Here is a 23,276-nt window from a genome sequence, read left to right as displayed (position 1 = left end):
TTTTGGCTGCTTTGAGCTTTCTCAGGCCGACACTCTTTAAGGGGGCAGGGGTCATCCTAGGGATGTGGATTTGAGCTGTTAGAAACTGTGTCAGTGTTTAAGTCTTATAATGCGTGTGGAGATGTGAAACCATTTGTGCTGAGAGGCTGTAGTTATTATAGGATAAGATTGAGGCCTAGTCAAGAAGAGGGCTCAATGGAGCCTGGCTTGAGTTTGGTCAAGTACAGGATCATATATAGAAATAAGATATGTACATTTTTTGGATAATATAAATCATTATATTGAATAATATAATATATTGAATTAAATAATATATATAATGAATATATATTGAATGTGTATAAATAACATAAGTATGTGTACATATATTTGAATTAAATAATATAAATATATAGAAGAGAGTGACATCAACATCATGGCAGAGTGAGCTTCCCCTATTGAACTCTCCTCCTCTAAGACACAACAAAAAGGACATTCATAGTCCAACAGAAGCTATTCACAAATAATATAAATATATATATGATTTCAAGGAATATTCAGACATAATAGAAATTTCCAGGGCCAGCTCCGGGGCTTAGCAGTTAGGTGCGCGCACTCCACTGCTGATGGCCCGGGTTCGGATCTCAGGTGCGCACCAATGCACTGCTTCTCCGGCCGTGCTGAGGCGGCGTCCCACATACAGCAACTAGAAGGATGTGCAACTATGACATACAACTATCTGCTGGGGCTTTGGGGGAAAAAAAAAGGAGGAAGATTGGCAATAGGTGTTAGCTCAGAGCCAGTCTTCCTCAGCAAAAAGAGGAGGATTAGCATGGATGTTAGCTCAGGGCTAATCTTCCTCACAAAAAAAAAAAGAAATTTCCAGAATTAATAAAAGACTTCTATTCTAGATTCAGGCAGGTGAACACATCTCAAGCATAATTAAAAAAAAAAAATCTAGAGTTAGATCCATCCAGGGAAACCAAAGAACACCAAATACAAAAGAAGATATTCAAAGCCCCACAGAGGGACAGAACACTTACAGAGACTTACATTTAGACCTATGATACATTTCTTAACAATGGAAGGCAAGAGAGAGTTGGATTAAATCTTAAAGATACAGAGAGAAAATGACTTTCAGTGTATACCCAATCAAACCATATCTCAAGAACTGGGGTGAATTACAGATATTTTTATGCAAACATTTACTAAGAGTATTACCACCAACAAATGCTCATTAAGGAACTTCTAAAGAATGTACTTTAAGGGGGCCAGCTACCCAGTGTAGAGGTTTAAGTTCAGCACGCTCTGCTGCCAAGGCCTGGGTTCATGGGTTCAGATCCTAGGAGTGGACCTACACCACACATCAGCCATGCCATGGTGGTGACCCACATACAAAATAGAGGAAGACTGGCACAGAGGTTAGCCCAGAGCTAATATTACTCAAGGAAAAAAATTAAAAAGTAAAATGAATGTACTTTAACAAAAAATTGATAGAAGAAATGCTAAGATGTAAAAATGGATTGTGAGGATAAAAAAGGGTAAACATCTGAATAAATCATTGAAAGCATGACTTTACCAAACAATAATAATATTGACAATGTATAACAGATGGAGTTAAAAACTAATGACAAGGGAACTTCTGTTTTAGAGTAGACTAAGACAGGAAAGCACACTTGCTGCAAAACCGGACAAAGCCAGATAAATTATAGATATATTTTTAGAGCATCAGAGAACTTCAGAACCAACCAACTAAAATTCCAGAAAGAAGAAAAACTCTTTTATGTGAGCAAGAATTTTTACCTTTCTTTCCCCCAGAAGCATTTTCTGATTCTGAGTGCCTGTTGAGGATCTGGCTTGCTCAGTCTGAGCCTCGGCTAGAGAAAAGAGAAACTAGGCAAACTTGTAGTGATTCTGCAGGATTGGTGTGGCAGAGGAAACCTGAGGGCTTTCACACACACAACTGCTCTTCCTCACAGCACCTGTGCTAAGTTTTGGTGCCACACAGGAATCCGGGGAACTAGGCCAAAGCTTCCATAAAGCAAAGTGAAACCTCCAGAAGTGGTGGAAATGGCCTAAGTCCAACATACTGCTAGTCTGACCTTCAGGGAATTTGCCATATTGTGAAGCGATGTAAGGTAGGAGGCTGGAGAGCTGCGCTGAAATGTCTGAAGGGCGTAGCTGAATATTCTGTGGGCTCCCAAACCTGAGGAGACAGAGATCTACGAGACTTAGAACCAGACGCCTGTGCGGGGGAGGGGAGCAGAGCAAACAGGAACAGGGGGAAAGCGGAAGGGCTAGGTTTACTAAAAGTGAGACCCAGCCCCAAGTCTGATCAACATCTGATTGGACTCAGGTGCTCCAACTTCACTGTTTCCCAATGAAGGAAGACAAGGTCACGTGGAGCCTCTCGAGTTACATTACACAGACCTTCCAAAGACACTGGTGAGAAGATGGAAAAGGCAAGCCACAGACTGGGAGAAGACCTTTGCAAATCACATATCTGACAGGACTATAAAGAACTGTCAAAACTCAGCAATAAAAAAATCCAAGTTTAAAATGGGCACAGAATTGGACACTTCACAAAAGAAGATAAACAGATGGCAAATAAGCTCATGAAAAGATGCTCAACGTCATTAATCATGAGAAAAATGCACATGAAAACCACATTGAGATACTGCTATGTACATATTAGAATGTCTAAAATTAAAGATGTTGACCATACCAAGTGTTAATGAGGATGGAAAGTCACTGGAACACTACTACATTGCTGGTAGGAACACAAAGTGGTTCAGCCTCTTTGGAAAACAGCTTTCAAGTGGAGTTTGTTAGGCTGCTGTAACAAATTAGCACAAATTTCATGGCTTAAAACAGCTCAGATTTGTTTTACAGGTCTGTAGGTTAACAGTCTGACACGGGTCTCCTTGGGCTAAAATCAAGGTGTTGGCAGAGCTAGGTTCTTTTGGGGGGACTCTAAAGGTTAATCCATTTCCTAGCCTTTTCAAGCTTCTAGAGACAACCACATTCCTTAGCCTATGGCCCCCCTCCTCCACCCTCAAGACCAAGAACTCGGCATCTCTCTGGCCCTGCTTCCCTTGTTGCATCTTTTTTCTACTCGCCTGCTGTTCTTTCCCTTTTAAGGGCCTTTGTGATGCACTGGGCCCACCTGGATAATCCAGGATAATCTCCATATTTTAAAGTCAGTTGATTAGCAACCTTAATTCCATCTGCAAACTTAATTCACCTTTGCCAAGTAACCTAATGTATTCCCAGGTTCCAGGGATTAGGACATCTTTCTGGGCCATGACTTTGCTACCACAAACAGTTTTTAAAATAAAGTTAAACATACACATATCATGTGACCCAGCAATTCCACTTCTAGGTGCTTACCTAAGAGAAGACTAACGTTCACACAAAAACTTGTTTGCAAAGATTTATAGCAGCTTTATTCATAGTCAAAAAAGACAAAACTGAAAATAACTCAAATGTCCTTCAACTGGTGGATGGATAAACTGTGGTACATTCATACAATAGATACTACATTCAGCAATAAAACAGAAGGAACTGCTGATACAGGCAACAACATGGATGAACACTAAACTGAATGTATTTTGCTACATGAAAGAATCCAGACTCAAAAGGCCAAATACTGTAGGATTCCATTTATATGATATTCTAGAAAAGACAAACCATAGGGAAAGACAACAAATCATTAGTTGCCAGGGGTTAAGGGTGGGGGAAGAGTTGACTACAAAAGAACAGCTGAAGGGAGTTCTGGTTGCTGGAACTGTTCTGTATATTGAATGTGGTAGTGGCACAGCTCTATGCATTTGTCAAAACAGTTGTACAAAGAGGGAAACAAATACATCATTTCTCAGTCATCAGATTGGCAAACCTTTAAAAATCTGACAATGCCGATCTGACAATTCCCAGGGAAAGGATGACTCAGACACTGTTGGCGAGAATGGAAATTACTAAAACTTCAGAGGATGATTTGGCTGCAGCTCGTCAAGTTGCAGATGAACATCAGCCTCTGGACCAGCAATCCACTCACAGGCAGGCGTCCATTCTAGGGAATCCACGTGTGCTCGAGGAGACACACACAAGTATAGTTATTAAACATGGTATGGGAATGAATTAATTGTGGTTAGTAGTTATTTAAAAAAGAAAGCAAAAAATGCATATGGGAAAAAATCAACCCTGCTGGCTACATATATGATCTGGGAAGGTAACTCACTGGTTTGTCTACTTAATAGTACATAGCACAGAGAGCACTGTACTAAGAATCTGGAGACAAGCATCTGAGCATATAGTTCCAACTCTGCCACTAAGTAGCAGTCAGACTATGGATGACTTAACTTGAGAAACCTCACTTTTCATTTACTGGAAAATGAAGAGGTTAGGCTCCACAACCACTAAAATTATTTCCAACAACTCCATAAATCTATACTTCAATAAGTCAACAATCAAAAATTATATTCCAAAGTACCTATGTTCAGAAACTGTTTTTCCCAGACACCCTGAAATTAGAAACTATCAGGGAAATAGGATATCTTAAAATATTGATACATAGGGCTGGCCCCGTGGCTTAGCGGTTAAGTGCACGCACTCTGCTGCCTGCGGCCTGGGTTCGGATCCCAGGCACGCACTGACGCACCGCTTCTCTGGCCATACTGAGGCCGTGTCCCACATACAGCAAATAGAAGGATGTGCAGCTATGACATACAACTATTTACTGGGGCTTTGGGGGAAAAAATAGATAAATAAAATTATTAAAAAAAATATTGATACATAAAATGGCCCAAATTTCTTGGTACGTCTATGACAAGCTGTTTAATCAAGATGGTAACTCAGAAAGAGCGTATAAACAGCAAAACCTACCATATTGACTTGGGTCACCCTCAGGAAAAACATATGTCCTCTCCCACTTTAACATTCCAAAACAAATTCACCATACTAGTGAGTCCGTCTTGTCAAGTTCAGGTCTGTCTAGCCAGAAGTCATTCATGTATATAGTAAGATTTACTTCATTTTTTAACAAAGATAAAAAGATAAATGGCTTTTTATATTTTTGCCTGTTTCATCTATAAAGATCTTACATTACAATTTAATAGCTTCAGACTGCTACAGTAATTTAAAGAGCATTTTGAAACTTGTAATATGCCATGTCCAACAGAATCTAGTAAAAAAATCAGTAGTTCACAATCCAACAATGCTTATTTAGATTCATTACCAACAATCCTTACACTTCAAAGACACCAATAACCAACATGTCATTTGTTCCTCCTGCAGAATTTCATAGGTTGTTAAATTCTGGTATCATCCAAAAGTATAATTAGGATGCTATCAATAAAATGTATTTTTTTATCAGAAATATTAAAACTAATGATTAAACTATTAAACTAAATGATTAACTAAATATTAAAACTAATGGCAACTAACGATCTGTTGTCTTTCCCTATGGTTTATCTTTTCTAGAATATCATATAAATGAAATCCTACCGTATTTGGCCTTTGTACCTTTCACCCTTTCAGTTGTGGGAGGTCAAGATTTGGCCACCCTGAAATCCATCTCTTTACCTTGGTTGTTTTCTCTAGGGACATTTGACCTCCCCCACTAACTAAAGAATTTGACATAGTAACTCCTTCCTGGAACAGATCTATCATGATGGCTGTAAAGATAATGTAGGATAAATGTTACAATAGGAAAGACACCAACAAGCCCATCTTATCCGAAGTTCTGTCTCTCTGCACACCTTCTCTGGATGGCCCTGTGAGAAGTTGCCAGACAATCATTTACATTTATAAGGAAAATCTCCATTTGTAAAGGTATCTCCCTGTCTGTTTTGGGAAGAGGGGGGAATGGCCTCATTTCTAGAGGCTTATGAATGTGAAACGTGAGGCCTTAAATCTGCATAATAACCTTACTCTTGTTTACTGTGCTTTAGTGGTAATCTCCTGTAACTGACTCCCCCCATCCCCAACACCCTCCTTTGTCTTTGGCTGAACATGGTACTTAAGACAAGAATTTCTGCTATTGTGTTGAGAAACGCAGTGTCCCTGCTTTCTCCCATGTATACATGTTATTAAACTTGGTATTATTTTCTCCTGCTAACCTGTCTTGTTAATTATTTGGCCAGCCATAAGAACCTTAAAGAAAAGGGCAGAGGGAGATTCCACCTCTTCCCCCAACACAATCAAATCAAAATTTGAAAATTCTTGTTCTATGAGCTTTCCAAATCTAAATTCTTACAATTCTAAATGAGTATGGAGACAAAACACACACTACATACTACTTCTAAAAACCTCCTTATCCGATTTTAATTTTAGCACCAACTGCCAAGAAAATCCTTTCCACTGAAACCAAAATTCCGTACACATTATGTCAATCATCAATTGATCAGTCATCAGTCTATGTTAACAGAAGGTGAGTTATTATTAGGAAGCTACATAATTTGCACCAAAGACTGTTTAAAGCTCCTTTCATTAAATGCAGTTTACAACAATTCACAGGCTTCAAAGTTCCCCTTGCAAATATAGAGTCAATTATCAGAAACCATTAATGGGATTAGGCTTTTCTATAAAGGTGGTCCCAAGGAAGCAGGAACGCTTATTTGTTTAAAGAACAATGAGGAGCCCAATAGCCTGCGCGGAGTCAGGCAGAGGAGCGCTGACCACAGTCCATCTTCTGAAGGAAAGTGTTCACCCCGGGATGTCGAGACCTGGCCTAGACGGGCCCCGGGGAGCACGAACTCAAGGGCTCGAGCCGAGGGCAGGCGACTCCTTGCCGCCCCCTGCACCTCCGCTGGGTGGGCAGGAGGCCCCGCCGGGGTGGGGCCCCGCCAAGGCAGAGGGACCCGCCGGCCAGGCGGCGCTCCTCTGCTCCTCAAAGGGACAGAGTTGGGCTCCCCCGCCTGGGGCAGCCCGCCAGCAGCCCCGGCCCCCGACCCCATCCGCCGACCCCCCCACCGCGGTCCCGCCATCTGCGGCGGAGATCTCCACGCCGAGCCCGCCGCCCACCGCCTACCTCAGCGCCGCCTCCTGCCCAGCGCTCCTCCACACTGCAGAAAGGAGAGCTCCCCTGTGCTGAAAATCATGGAGGAAGGATCCAGAAACCGCCAATCCCCCTACACAAACCTCCGAGACAGCCACCTGCGCACCTGGGGCGCCACCTCCAGTGCACACGCCTCGGGGCTCTCCAGCTCGCCATCCCCTCTGCCGCTCTGAGAGCCAGTCTTGCGCATGCGCGGGCCTCCAAGAACAATGGGAGCCGCTGGGGGGCACCGGGAGGGGGATGGGGGTGCGGGGACCAAGGTGTACCTGAGAGGGAGAGCGGGAGCTGGCTGGCACTCTGCAGTCCTTGACTCTGCTCTCCCTGGATGACCATCAGTTCCTGGAGAAGATCTGCCTTCCCTTGAGGCGGCTCCTCCTGTCCTGAGAAGCACGTTACATGATCTAACATTTGTTTAAAAAAGAACAATGACATCCTTAACACCTGATGTGTCGTGTCCCCAGAAGAATTATCTGCTTCCCCAGAAGACTAGACAGTGAGCAGCTGGGACTGAGTTCTGACCTAGGGAGGAAGGACGCTGAGGGCACAGCTGTCTCCCCTCTGCTGGCTCCTTCCTCTGAGTTGTGGCCGTGATGGGGCCACAGCGTTGGGGACTCGTGCAGGTGACAACGCTCACATGTTTGCCCACCATATTACATTTCTTATGGTTGAGTGGTTAAAATGGGAGGCTAGCTGTCAGTTTTTCTCATGATTTCACTTGCAGAAATGTCTTTGGACAAAGAAGTTTGTTTTCTTAAGTTCTGATTTTTATAATCAATAACAATAGTTAAAATACTTATTTTCTTAATCTCATTGGCATGCTAAAACAAACAAGTCACTTGGTTTTCACCAAATTGGCCACATTTTCATTAAAACTTTGGAAGTATTGCTGTTTGAGGTAAAGAAAGCATTTGAGAAGAACAATTGCCCTTAGATAATATCTTCCCAGATAAATGGACAAACACACAGTTATGAGCCGTTCTGAGGGGCCTGGGAAATCCAGTTTGAGTTCTACAATGGATCATCTGAAGTAAGGTTAAATTAGTAATTTTCTAAGGAGTTTGCTAGTAAATATTCACGTCGCCTTCATCAAATAGGTCTGGTGATTTAAATGAAGGTTGAGCTTAATGATAAAAGTTTTCAAGAAGACTGAGAAATATTAAGTAAATGTACTTAAAACAAAAAGGTGCAAATCAAAGTAAAGCCTGCCATTATCCTCTTTAAAACAGAGTCACAGTAGCACTATTTTCAAGGTATGAGAAGGAATAGAAATGCTTTATAAAGTCAATTCTTCACTTCTAAAGGACCTAACGTGACATTCTAGAAATGTCCATAGTCTTTCACTCATCTAGATTAAAATTGCTCAATTTATATTTTAAAGACTAGTGTATCTGAGGGCAAAATATTCAAGGTCAGTGTTTAATTGTTTTTCATTGTTGCAAAGTACATGGGTATAAAGTGTGGCTGAAATCCATGGTCTTGGAGAAGAAAAATATATAGAACTTATTTATCACTCTCACAGCATGTCCTGACTTAATCCTGCAAATATCCCAAGAATAAAGCCTCAGTGAATTCCATTCTGTTCTTAGATATGACATCTTTCATTTCTAATGAATATTCTCAAATTAGGCTCTAGCTAGTAATTATGTTCCTGATGTAAATAGGCAGTAAAAAAGAATCCATGCTTGATTACCTCGGGCTCAAGAGGACTACTTAGAACCAAAATTTGTTTTTTGCTTTGTTTTTCTTTATCGATTTCTTTCTTTCTCCTCAGTGGAGTCGGCAGATAAATGACACAGAAAGCTGAGAGACTGGAGGGCAGGGTCTTGAAGAATGTAGGATTTCCTAATCTTCCAGATCTTTTTTATCTTTAAAATTCTGTGATTTTTGCTGTTTATATAGAAGTTCATTTTTTTCATTATTTCTCATAATGATCATAATAGTGAGACTAACAAAACTTAACACCTGTGGAACATTTTTCGTCGTAAAAATTTATGTCATTCTGACAACTGTTAATATTTTAAAAAGCCACTAAGAGATAACCTGATGCTCAGAGGATTATTAGGGTGGTGAGATTGTTCTGTACATAATGGTGGCTACATGTCACTATATGTGTGTCAAAACTCATGTAACTGTACAACACAAAGAGTGACCCTTAATCTAGGGACTGTAGTTCATAATGTGGGAGATCAAGATTTGGCCACCTGAAATCTATCTCTTTACCTTGGTTGTTTTCTCTGAGGACATTTGACCTCCCCCACTAACTGCCTAAAGAATTTGACATAGTAACTCCTTCCTGGAACAGATCTTCTGTCTGATGGCTGTAATATAATGTGTAATAGATGTTACAATAGAAAAGGCACCAACAAGCCCATCTTCTTAGAAGTTCTGTCTCTGGCCACATTCTTTGGATGGCCCTGCAAGGAGTTGCCAGACAGACATTTACATTCACACGGGAAATCTCCATTTGTAAAGGTATCTCCCTCTCTGTATTTGGGAAGAGGGGGGATGACCTCATTCCTAGAAACTTATCAATGTGAAAAAGGAGGTCTTAAATCTGCATAATAACCTTACTCTTGTTTACTGTGCTTTAGTGATAATCTCCTGTAACTGACTCTCCCCACCCCCAACATCCTCCTTTATCATTAGCTGAACATGGTATTTAAGACGAGAATTTCTGCTATTGTGTTGAGAAACGCAATGTCCCTGCTTTCTCCCATGTATACATGTTATTAAACTTGATATTATTTTCTCCTGCTAACCTGTCTTGTTAATTATTTGGGCAGCCATAAGAATCTTAAGGAAAAGGGCAGAGGGAGATACTCTCTCACTTCCCCAACAATAACAACGTTTCAATATTGTTCATTCATTATAACAAACGTATCACACTAATGCAAGGTGTTAATAACAGGGGAGATGGCACTTGGGAGAGAGGGGAGAGGCAGTACGGTGGGTGTATGGAGCTCTATGTACTGTGGGAGATCAAGATTTGGCCACCCTGAAATATATCTCTTTACCTTGATTGTTTTCTCTGAGGGACATTTGACCTCCCCCACTAACTGCCTAAAGAATTTATACATGGTGGCTCCTTCCTGGAACAGATCTTCTATCATGATGGCTGTAAAAATAATGTAGGATAGAGGTTACAATAGGAAAGGCACCAAGCTTCTTTTATCAAAAACTCTGTGTCTCCTGACCACATTATCTATAGATGACCCTGAAAAGAATTGTTTTCCTGCCCTCTGAAGTCCCAAACCACTACCCGCCCCCAACACTCTCCTCGCCTTTAGCTGCGATACTTAAGCAAGCAGCTTAGACAGAGGGACGAGTTGCTCATTTCTGAGTTTCTCCCATGTATACACGTGATTAAACTTGGTATTATTTTCTCCTGCTAACCTGTCTTGTTAATTATTTGGCCAGCCATAAGAACCTTAAGGGAAAGGGCAGAGGGAGACTCTCTCCCTCTCCCGACATACTATCTGTTCAATTCTCTGCGAATCTAAAGCAGTATTGTTAAGAATAAAGTGTTTAAAGATTTTTTGAAAGGCACCGAAAGGCGAGCTAACACTGTAGGGCATCTATTTTGTGCAGAAGGTCAAGGAAGAAGAAGTTGAAATGATTTAAAAAGTTCACCTTGTGACAGTTTGAATTGTGGTGTGTTTCTGAAGCCTTAGACAAGGGCAGGACATAGAATTTGAGACAGGAATGAAATAAAGGATAAGGAAGACATCAGCGTGATCAGACCTGATCAATTAATATTTAGGACAAGTTACTATATTGGATGGATTTGTTTTTATTTTCTTTGCTTTTTAGAAACCTTACACCTTTCTGTGAAAGCCACATGTGCACAGTGTCAACAGGTATGTTTCCTACCGAGCGGCAGCTGCTTCTCTCCCTCTGCATCTTCTATTCCTTCCCCCTCCTCTCACCACCTCTGACTGATGGTCGCTGTTTCTATCTCCCTTCCTTACTCTTCCTCTCTCCTATTTTTTTTTTTTTTTTTTGCTTTATCTTTGTGTTTCTTTCTCCTCTAACACATCAGACTAACCATAACCTTCCTGGTCATTGTTTAGTTCCACTGAAGGAACTCAGTGGTTTCCATCAAGAAATGATAGATCAGTGTTCTGTGAAAATTTTCTCTATTTCAGCTACTTCTCCACCCTCAATCTAAAGCAGGAAAATTTCTTGAACGTTGAGCCAATTTTTTATATATATATATTTTTTTGAATCCAAATTTCAGAGCTCCTGGTCATATTGGAAAAATTGCTGAAGAAGGCTACCTGGAGTTGAGCCGATACTTCTTCCTATGGCCATAAAAAAGAATCCTTATTTTGTCCATGGGGCCTCAGGAGAAGCCCTCGTGAGAGAGGAATCCATGCTAACCCTATGTTGTACCTAGGACTGGCTTCTCCTAAGACAGTGGTTCTCGAACTCCAGTGTGCATTAGAACTGTGTGGAGGTCCCCTACAACACAGAATGCTGAGCCCATCCCAGAAATTGTGATCCAGTAGGATGGCGGACCTGAGAATTTACGTCTCTGACCATTTCCCAGGTGATGCTGCTGACCAGCTACACATTGAGAACCACCGGCTTAGAAACCTTAGGTTTCAAAGGATGCTTTGCTTGAGCAGACAGCCAAAACTATCAAAATCTTCATCAAGATTCACCAACAACTTGAATGTGTTGGCATTTGGATTTAGAGGCTCCTGAATTTTCAGAGACTAAAGCAAAGATTACTCTGAGTTCAAGGTTTGTGACTCTCCTAAGTGTCACCCAATTCCTTTGCTTGCTTCTGTCAACCCCTACCTGGCTAGGAAAGAATATTAAAAACAAAGCCATCTTTGATTATTTAATCTTCAGTCAATTAAGACATTTTTGAGGAAGATTTTTTTGACAGAATAGCCCACTTTCTTTTATCTACACTATTGGAAATGAATTATTAGTGATAACAATGGTTATTTACTGAGGACCTAATATGTCTCAAGCCCTTTACATACTTTTATTGCTCTGCTTCTTAGAACCCTACGGCATCCCAGGTGTGTTTACTGTTTCTCCACCACTCCTCTAATGAACCCCCCATACCACACTTATATTTGACTTCACTATGCCTTCTCTCATTTAATTTAGCAATAGAGTAAAATTACAGAAGAAACTTGAAGGGGCCTTGAGCCCCAGCAGGAGAAGGTCTAAAGTCAATCCAGGACAAATACCTTAATGTTTGTTTCTGAGAAGTTTCCAGGGACAAATACTCCACTAACTCCAGAAATCAGTTCTGATATCTCTAATCAATGATATACATTAATTAATTGGTTTTTTATTGATTGGTTGATTGTCTGCTATATTACTTTGCCATATAATAAAATTTTTCTTTGTGTTATTTAAATAATTTTCACTTTATATCCACTTTTTAAATTTAGCCTTCTCTGGACTTCCTCATACATTGAAGATGGTAAATGTCACCTATTAGCATTTTCCTCTTCTGTTTAGATAACCTCAGTTTCTTTACTGTATTAAAAATATTTAATAAGGCCGGCCCCATGGCTTCGGATCCCGGGCACGCACCGACGCACAGCTTCTCCGGCCATGCTGAGGCCTCGTCCCACATACAGCAACTAGAAAGATGTGCAGCTGTGACATACAACTATCTACTGGGGATTTGGGGGAAAAAATAAATAAATAAAATTATAAAAAATATATATATATATTTATAAGTGTTGTGCTTTTTTTCTCCAGTTCTTCTCTAGGTTCAATTTATTGGGTAGTATAGTGGAAAGGTGACTTCAGCGGTCCTGTGTGGTAAAGAATCATCTTTGTACTGTATTCAATGTGAATAAAATCTATATTAGTATTGTGTTCAGTCTAATCTGGAATCTGAACCTTTCCTTCCATCCTCCCTCTATTATCTGAAATAGTTAATAATCCCAGACCTAGAGTTTTGCTTGTGGAAAGTGTTTGTTGTTCTTGTTGGTTAGTTGGTTTAACCATCTAACAATTCAATTTATTTAGTAGATATGTGAGTTTTCCTATTTTATGTTTTTTTGTGTGTGTCAGTTTCAGTATATGGATTTTTTATAAAGTGAATTTTGACCTTTGCTGTCTAATTCGTAGTGCTAAGTATTTCACAAAATGGTGTATCTCGTTAAGATCTAAGCACTCTGTAGACAATACTTCTTATTTGATTTCTGATACTGGTCATTTGTGTTGCACTTCTTTTTCTTTTCCTTAATGGGTTTTGCTAGTGTTTATTAACATTATTAATATTTTAAAAATAACTTTTAGCCTGATTTATTTCTTTAGTATTTTTCTATTTCATTGATTCTTATCTTTATTATTGTTTCCTATCTGTATTTTTTCCAGTGTTATTCTCTTTTAATTCTTGAGACAGAAGCTGAGATTGTGGATTTCCTGTCTTTCTTCCATACTCATACATTCATTTAAGGCTACATACAGATGTAGCTGGTATCTCTTGTCTTCCCTAGTGTATTTCTAAATTCTGTGCTGCAAGCCATGTCTGCCCCATAGCGTCTCCAGCCCATGATCTGCAACCATGCCAGCCTTTGTGTGTCTCCATCCCTCTAACTGAAGCTCATATCTTGTGTCGAGTGTCACCATCTCATATGACTGCAGTCCATGTCTGCCCTTTTGTTTTGTCAAGATTTTCTCTCCTCTCTGTCCATACCACCTCTCAAAAGTCTCCATTCCTTGTTCCTGTAGCCCTTGCCAACCCATATGGGTCTCCATCCTCTCTCTCTAAAACCCATGTCAGACAACTCATGTCGTTCTCTCAATTACCTGCAGCGCGTATATTTTCCTCGAGTGTCTCTATCTCCTGTGCCCACATTTTATACCAGACCTCACATGCCTCTCTCATTCCATGTGTCTGCATCCCTTTCCATCCCTGAGCATGTCTGTCCGCTGTGCTTCAGCCCATGCCAGCTCGTGTTTGTCTACATTCTCTGTGCGTCCAGCCTATCTAGACAACCAGTGTTTTCATTTACTGTTCCTCTAGCCCCTGTCTGAACTCGTGTGTTTCCTTACCCTGTGCCTGTAGCCCATGTGTGCCTCAAGTGTCTTCACTCAGTGTCCCACGCTTGGGTGTCATTCACTTGTTAAAGGACATATTGGTTCCTTCTAGGTTTTGGCCACTGTGAATAAAGCTGCTTTTTAGATGTTCTTAGGGGTCTGTGTGTGGATGTATATTTTCACAGTAGTTGGAGAAATACACTGCTGCACAATTGGTGCACCATATAGTGACACTATATTTAGCTTCACAAGAATTAACAAGATGTCTTCTTAAGAGGTTGTACTGTGTGTGTTCCCATCAGCAGTGAATGAGATTTCCTATTGTCCTACATCCTCACCAGTAATTAGTATTGTCAGTTTTTGGGTTTTAGCTATTCTACTAGAAGAGTAGAGTATCTCATTGGTGTTTTAATTTGCTTTTTCTTAATGCACAATGCATTTTATTTTCCAATAATTTCTTGTTGTTGAGAAATTTATATTTGCTTATTTGCCATGTATATATATTTTTTTGGTAACTTGTCTATTCATATTTTGGTCTATTTATTTTAATTTCGGGAGTTTGTTTTCTTGTTGCAGTATTTGATTGGTTCTTTGAATATTTTGCATACAGGTCTTTCTGCAGATATGTGCTTTACAAATGTATTATCCTAGTCAGGAGTTTGTATTTCCACTCTGTGAATGCCGTCTGTCCCAGATTGGATAGTTTAAACTCAACCAAGTCCACATGATCAATTATTTTCTTCATGGATGGTGTTTTTTGTGTTGTATATGAAAATTAATCATCAAACTATAAATCATGAAGATTTTCTCCTGTTTCCCAGAATGATTTTTACAGTTTTGCATTTTATTTTAACTTGATGAGTGATTTTGAGTAAATTTATGTCTAAGGTGCAAAGTTTGTGTCTTTGTTCATTTATTTCCATAGGGTCATCCTTTTGTATCATCACCATGGTTGATGATGACTAGAGACTAAAAGACTAAAGACCTAAAAGACTATTATTTTTTATGTTGGAGTGCATTTATTGTCTTGACCAAGATCAAGTTGTCTGTATTTGCAGAGGTCTTTGTGTGAACTTTCCATGATTTTTCATTTACCTCTCTGTCTATTCATTTTATTTTTTTATTATTTATTTATTTTTTAATTTTTTTAAATTTATTTTTCCCCCAAAGCCCCAGTAGATAGTTGTATGTCACAGCTGCACATCCTTCCAGTTGCTGCACGTGGGATGCGGTCCCAGCATGGCCGGAAAAGCAGTGCGTCGGGGTGTGCCTGGGATCCGAACCCTGGCCACCTGCAGCAGAGCGCGCACACCCAACTGCCAAGCCATGGGGCCGGCCCTATTTTTAAAATATCACGGTTGCAGATCCCGGGCGTGCACCGAAGCACGGATTCTCCGGCCATGCTGAGGCAGCATCCCACATACAGCAAATAGAAGGATGTGCAGCTATGACATTCAACTATCTACTGGTTCTTTGGGGGAAAACAATAAATAAATAAAATTATAAAAAAAAAATCACGGTCTCTTGATTATTGTAGTATTGTAAAATATCGCAGTCTCTTGACTTTGTAATTAATCTTGAAATTGAGAAGTGTGAGTTCATCAATTTGTTCTTCATCAGGATTGTCTAGACCACTCAAGGTTTCAAATGAATTCTTCAGTATCTACAAAATAGCTTGGTGAGATTTTTATTGGAATTGCACAGGATCTTTAGATCAATTTAAGAAGAATTGACATCTTAATAATATTGTGACTTTTGATCATGAGCAAGGAGTATATCTCAATTGATTTAATTTTTCCTTTATTGCTTTTAAGAGTGTCTCATATTTTTTTCTACAGATATCTGTAAATATTTTATTGGATTTACACTTGGGGATTTCTTTGTGTATGTGTGTGTATTGTTAACGGTATTGTTTCATATTCCAATTATTTGTTGGTATATAGAAAATCAACTGAATTTTGTATACTGAATTTGAACCTCTCTTCATGATCTCTCTATAAATTCCCATCTGGGCACAGAACAGGGGCCTCCGTTTCTGTTTGAACATCCCAAATCATGACATTGAATAATCTGAATACTGAATTTCAGCCATTCACCAGAACTGCCAAGGCACACAGCCACCACTAATACTGCAGTTACAAGCCTTTTCCAAGAGACGTGCCCTCGGATTCATTAAAGAACGCCTGTTTTCCACTCGGCCTGGCAGTGGCAGTTTGGCAAGAAGACTGCAGAGCCCTTACAGGCTTATTCCTAGAGCTGAGCCAAACTCTCCCTGTCTTCCATTGTTGAAACTGAGTCTGTGCAGAACCTACCTCAGCTCTAGGAATTAAGGCTCTCTCACACATAACTTCCCAGACACACTGCATTTACAAGCCTTTTCTGAGAGTCATTCCCACAGATTCATTAAAGAAAGCCAGTTCTCAACTCGGCCTGCCAGTGGCAGTTTGGCAAGAAACTGCAGAGCCCTTAGAGGCTTGTCCCTAGAGCTGAGTCAAACTATATCTGTCTTCCATTTCTGGATCTGAAACTGTGCAGAACCTCCCTCAGCTCTAGGAATTAAGACTGTCTCACACATAAATTCCAAGACACACTGCAATTAAAAGCCTTTTCTGAGAGGCATTCCCTTGGATTCACTAAAGAAAACTGGTACTTGACTTGGCCTGCCAGTGGCAGTTTGGTGAGAAACTGGAGAGCCAGATTGTATGTATAACTGAGATCAAATGGTATTTATCTTTCTCTGTCTCAGTTATATCACTTAGCATAATGACCTCAAGGTCCATCCATGACATTGCAAATGGCAAGATTTTTTCATTTTTATGGCTGAATAATATTCCATTGTAAGTATATACCCCATTTTCTTTACTTTTTTTTTGTGAGGAAGATGAGCCCTGAGCTAACATGTGCCAACCCTCCGTTTTTTCCTGAGGGAGACTGGCCCTGGACAAACATCCGTGCCCACCTTCCTCAACTTTATATGGGACTCCATCACTACATGGCCTGACAAGTGGTGAGGCAGTGCGCACCCGGGATCTGAACCCCGGGCTGCCACAGCAGAGCACACACACTTAACCACTATGCCACCAGGCCGGCCCATACCACGTTTTCTTTATCCACTCATTTATTGATGGACATTTAGGTTGTTTCCATATCTTAGCTATTATAAATAATGCTGTAATAATCACAGGGTTGCATATATCTTTTCAAGTTAGTGTTTTCATTTTCTTTGGATAAATATACTGAAGTGTATCTATTTTTAATTTTTTCAGGAACCTCCACTGTCTTTTCCATAGTGGCTGCACCAATTTAAATTCCCATGAACAGCACACAAGGGTTTCCTTTTCTTCACATCCTTGCCAACACTTATTATCTCTTGTCTCTTTGATGATCACCATCCTTACAGGTGTGAGGGGATGGATCTTTGTGGTTTTGGTTTGCATTTCCTTGATGATTAGTGACATTGATCTCCTTCTAATGTACATGTTGGCCATTTGGATGTCTTCTTGGGACAAATGTCTACTTAGTCCTTTGCCCATTTTTCAATTGGATTGCTTTTTTGTTATTGGGTTGTATGAGTTCATTATAAATTTTGTTATGGGTTGTATAAATTTTTTATAAATTTTAGATATTTAACCCCTTATCTATACATGGTTTGTAAAACTTTTCTCCAAGCCTTTTGATTTTGTTGGCTGTTTGTTTTGCTAGGCAGAAGATTTTAAGTTTGATGTAGTCCCATTTGTTGATATTTTTTCTTTTGTTGTTTGCAGTTTTGGTGGGATATCCACAAAACTATTGCCAAGACCAATGTGGAGGAGCCTCTTCCCTATGTTTTCTTCTAGTAGTTTTACAGCTTCAGGTCTGAGAATGCCCAAAAGGCCAGGAGGAGCAATGTCCCTTTTTTTCACAGCTGAACAGATTCAGTCTCTCATTTCTCTATCAAGAAGTTTAGTTCAGACCTTATAAACACAATTCTTTCCAATTTTAAGCCAAATTAAAAAGGTCAGCCTGGCCCCTTCACTCCAAAAGTGCCCCCTAGCCTCCCCTGGTCTAGGAAATTCCCCCTGGGTTTCTCGTTCCTAGGAATTCCCCCCTAGGTTCCTCTAACCTAGATTATGTACCGGTACACCCTTAAGACACCTAGCCTTAAGCCTTGAAAACAGCTCAAATAAATTCTGAACTGTTGACTTACAATAAGGAGGTCCAGGTTTCAGGAGAACTCACTGGGGTCACTTGAAGAATGCAGTGATCTGGGGGGCACAATGGGCCCCTATTGGTACCCAATACCAGTTCAGTGTAGATTCCAGGTAGTCTCTGGTGGGTTTCTCTGAAATCCTGCCATGACTACACCAACAAATGTCTACGTCAATAATCCATAATCAATGTATAAATCAAAATTGGAGTGAGTTTATTATGAGCCAACTTTTGAGGACCATGGCCCAGGGCCTTCCTTCCCTAAGGAAGGAACGGCATCAACGAAGTGGGGTGTACAGAGCAGTTATATGCTGTCAAAGAGCATGTATCACATAGGATTGTAATGTCCCTTTTACTATAGCGACAAGATCGCCCTGTCAGACTGCCCTGCCAAAATAGCTATTGATGGACACAGCAGGGAGCAGGTCTGCTGTCTCTATGGGCTTGGCTGGTGTCAGGTCTGTTGTCTCGAACTAGGTGGTCACAGGATGACTGCAGCAAGCAAATCCTAGCTTAGGGAGAAATGCTCATGCTTAAGGTAATGCCAATGAGGGCATCCTTATCTTAAGGGCATATTCTCTTCTCTTTGGGACATGGGAAAGCAGATACACAATGCAGGCGACAGGCCCTTTTGGAAAAACAAACTCTGGCCAAATTAGTTTTACCCCAAATGGCTTTCTCATGTGCTCCAATATATCCTATTGTTTGCCATTTATTTATCAGTTCCTTAGTACTCATTGTGTGTCTGTTATGTATACAGAATATGTAATATCCTGGGGAAAACAGGGGTTATAGGATATAGTGTCTGCAGACAAGGAGCTTATTACCCTACTTGGAAAATAACTACATTTCTTTTTTTTTTTTTTTTGTGAGGAAGATCAGCCCTGAGCTAACATCCATGCTAATCCTCCTCTTTTTGCTGAGGAGGACCGGCTCTGAGCTAACATCTATTGCCAGTCCTCCTCCTTTTTTTCCCCCCCAAAACCCGAGCAGTTATTGGGGCCGGCCCCAATAACTACATTTCTGAAATGCTAAACAGAAACACTGCAGAGAAAAAGACATGCCTCAATGGTCGAGGAAATGCCACAGCAAATTTATTAAGTGAATGCAAAACAGTGACAATCAGCACAAATGCCAAGAAAGCTCTGGAGTCTCAAGCTAGCTCAAATAGCTTCTCACAATAAAGCAAAGATTCAGCACTGGTTCTGGAGAGGCCTTGATGTGGACATATGGTGATGACTTTGAATTCCTCCGAGGAGAAATTTTTAAATACAGGAAATAATGTGTGATTATTCTAACTAAACATAGATTTTTTTTGTTTTATTTATTTATTTTTTCCCCCAAAGCCCCAGTAGATAGCTGTATGTCATAGCTGCACATCCTTCTAGTTGCTGTATGTGGGACGCGGCCTCAGCATGGCCCGAGAAGCGGTGCGTCGGTTCCCGCCCGGGATTTGAACCCGGGCCGCCAACAGCGGAGCCCACACACCTAACCACTAAGCCACGAGGCCGGCCCTAAACGTAGATTTTTAAAATGTCAAAAGGAGTGGTACTCCTGGTGTGTTATTTCTGAATAACAGCTGTCATTGTCTTAGCTCTTTCCGCATAGTGTTTGCTCCTGCCTCACACCAGCCCTATGAACAGGGCCAGAGCGGGTATCATTCCTGATTTCCTGATGAGAATGCTGAGGCCTTGTAAAGTTAGGAGATCTGTCTGGGCGACAGTATTGATGATATCCTAGGATTTTTGTCTACTCAGTATTTTTCTTTATCTTCTGTAATTGCCATTATTTCAATATAACTGATAACTTTCTACCTTGGTTTTTGAAATGACACCCACAAAGTTGTGGGTATCTTTTGGTCCCTTGTTAAGCAAATGATGAAAATATGAGATTACCAGCTACAGCTGCTGCTCATATTGACAAGCCATCTCCTTTATTTTTCTACCTGACAAGCGTGTTCATTCAATAGACATTAAGTGGCTGTTATGCAGTCATCATGAAATTGTCAAGAGTGGGGGGATTGACAGGACAAATGTGCACACTTCTCGTGCTGAAGAGACTTTCAGTGCATTTGAGGGAAGACGAGATATACTCAGGAAAGTGTTAAGCCGCCACCCTTCCAGAAAGCACAACATTATTGTCAAAACGAGGGGTGCAGGTGTGCCGTGTTTGTGTGCTGATTCCGAAGTGGTCCAGGTGAGCTGGGCCATCAACCAGACTTTAGTGATTGATGAGACTCTGTGAGGGGAGGACCAGGGAGGGCCTTCTAGAGAAGTGGAGCTTGACTCAAGAAACAGGGAGAGATGAATTTGGGGGGTGGACAGGAGGCATGTAGAAAAATATAAGTGATAGTCTGGTTGAAGAGATGGCATCTGCAGACACTAAAAAGCCATGAAAGAAATTGTGTTTTCCTTATTTTCTGCTACTGGAGCCATGCGGTGAAGGAGAGGTTTTGAGATTACCTCACAGCACTGTAATGTGTGAGAGTCCTGGGGTGTGGCTGAAAGCCTGGAGGACCAACTGAACTTTCCATATATATATAGTTTACATGGGGTTGTATAGAGTGCTTATAGCATACATTGTATTGGGGTGAACGTGGAATCTTAAGTGAAACCATTTATCCCTTTGGCTGTTGATGCCGCCTGTTTTATATGGAGCCAGCGATGTCCAAGACTGAGTGGAATCATTGTATTAGGATGATGAAGCGCTCTAGGCAAGAGTCCATTAATCAGGGGATGTGTAGTTTGCTACCCTGATAGATGCCCGGCTACACCTTCCATGAAAGGTTCACATGATACAGATATGAAGGAGGCAGGATCCTGTGCCTAATGGCTGGCAACATGCAGGGAGACATTTTCCTAAACCAGCAGCTGGTGCAGCACTGTCAGGACATCACGCCTGACATCCTCCTTGCCCGAGTCTTAGCTTCTTCCTCTAAGTATGAGGATATTCTCTGATATTTTGGCCAATGCACATATACAGAATTCTTTCAGTTTCACCAATGAGAGCTCATTTCTAAATTCGTGCTAATTAAACGAACCACTCATTTCACCAATGAAAAGCTATTTCTGATATTCAGTAAGCTAAGTAGCAAAGCCTGTGGTGCTTATCAAGATATGACTAGCTTAAAGAGACGTGAATAGCTGAAACGCACAGCCAGGTCTGAAATGTGATACTTTCTGATACAAGACTAGCTGACCCCTGGAATCTGAATTCTCTATTAGGGTCAATGACTGTCCCTGAAGGTAAAGCTTGAACTAACTCATCTATGCGTTGTATATTACCGTCACTGCTGAAGAATATTTTATGAATTTCTTAATTTATTAAAAAAAATTACAGAAAGAGCATCTCCTGTCCATCAGTTAATTCAGTTTACTTTATAGTCTCAACATGATGACTACAGTATGTTTTTTGTTTTTAATTTGCTCTTTACCTCTGCCATACTCTTATTCTTTTCGCTTTGCTTTATAATCAACAAAGGTTTAGCGAAATATACATATAAGTTAGGAAAATATCATAGGGAGAACCCAGGACATGCGTATATTGAACACACACATCCTAAACATGTTGTTGTTCTGAAATCCTAATGAGTAGTTTTGCAAGGTGTTTATAGGCCTCAAAGTGGCCTCCTTTGTGAGATTTCCACTTTACTCCCTGGTGCCAGGTGTAGTTATGAACCTTCTCATTCTGTCCAGATTCTATTTGTCTGTAGCTGGGAAAAGTTTTCTTTGCTAGCAGATCTCTGTCCAATTCTTTTATTCTTGTCTGGTTTATTTACTTTTTCACTATATTTCTCCAAAACAGTTCCCAACTTGGACCTAAGATAAGTCAGTTTCCTGGACCTTTTGTTGTTGAAGGCAGGGAAGGTATTATCATCCTCTGGTGCCTAGTACAGCCTGTCCTTTGACTTTGCCACACGTATTCAAACAGATGTTAAAGGGACAGCATATTTGAATGTATTAAAGATGCTAAAAAATTGCTTAAAAGATGCTTAAAGTTCAGGGAGTTCTCTGACTGAGCGTCTGGATTTTCTGATCTTATAATCTCTGCCCACATGCCATCTCTACCTCAAAAGGAAGAGACTTATCTTCTCAAAGAAACTGCTCTTAGTTTGATTGAACGTTTCTATTCTTTTTCTAGCCTCTCTTTCATCTATTTCTGCTCTGATTTTTATTTCTGTCCTTCTACTGACTTTAGGCTTTGTTTATTCTTCTTTTTCTAGTTCTTTTAGGTACAGTGTTAGATTGTTTATTTGGGCTTTTTCTCGTTCCTTGAGTTAGGCTTCTATTGCTATAAATTTCACTCTTATTACTACTTTTGCTGCATCCCATAAGTTTTCATATGTTGTTTTTCATTTTCATTTGTCTCTAGGTATATTTTGAATTCTCCTTTGACTTATTCATTGATCCAATAGTTGTTCAGTAGCATGTTGTTTACTGTCCAAATATTTGTGACTTTTCCAATTTTTTCTTGTAGTTGATTTCTAGTTTCATACAATTGTGGTCAGAAAATTGCATGATCTGATTTCAGTCTTCTTCTTAGAATTATTGAGGCTTGCTTTGTTTCCCAACATATGTCTATCTTTGAGAATGTTCCATGTGAACTTGGGAAAAATGTGTATTCTGTTGTTTTGGGATGAAATGTTCTCTATATATCTATTAGGACCATCTGGTCTGATGTTTCTTTTAAGGCCACTGTTACCTTGTTGACTTTCTGTGTGGATGATCAATCCATTGATGTGGATGGGGTGTTGAAGTCCCCTACAATTATTGTGTTGCTGTCAATTTCTCCCTTTAAGTCTGTTAATAGTTTCTTTACATAGTTTGTTGCTCCTGTGTTAGGTGCATGTATATTAATGTATTATGTCTTCTTGGTGGAATGTCCCCTTTATCATTATATAATGTCTGTCTTTGTCTCTTGTTAGGCAAGGGAAACAAAAGAAAAAATAAGGAAGTGGGACTACACAGACTAAAAAGTTTCTGCACAGCAAAGGAAACTGTCAACAAGATGAAAAGACAACCTACCCACTGGTAGA

The 23,276-nt window shown here is 40.3% G+C and overlaps 1 protein-coding gene across 1 annotated transcript in view; it reads right to left on the bottom strand.

The window, feature by feature from the left end:
* Positions 1–7,173, bottom strand: part of LOC131420603 (ral guanine nucleotide dissociation stimulator-like) — a 71,601-nt gene extending 64,428 nt beyond the window's left edge. Inside the window, exon 1 of the mRNA XM_058566798.1 lies at positions 7,007–7,173. The gene's annotated coding sequence lies outside the window, so the exon portion shown is untranslated. The remainder of the gene's footprint in view (positions 1–7,006) is intronic.
* Between the last annotated feature and the right edge of the window lie 16,103 nt (positions 7,174–23,276).

This window comes from Diceros bicornis, chromosome 23 (genome assembly GCF_020826845.1).
Source record: "Diceros bicornis minor isolate mBicDic1 chromosome 23, mDicBic1.mat.cur, whole genome shotgun sequence".
Classification (NCBI taxonomy): Eukaryota; Metazoa; Chordata; class Mammalia; order Perissodactyla; family Rhinocerotidae; genus Diceros; species Diceros bicornis.
This window is presented reverse-complemented; position numbering and strand designations above follow the sequence as displayed.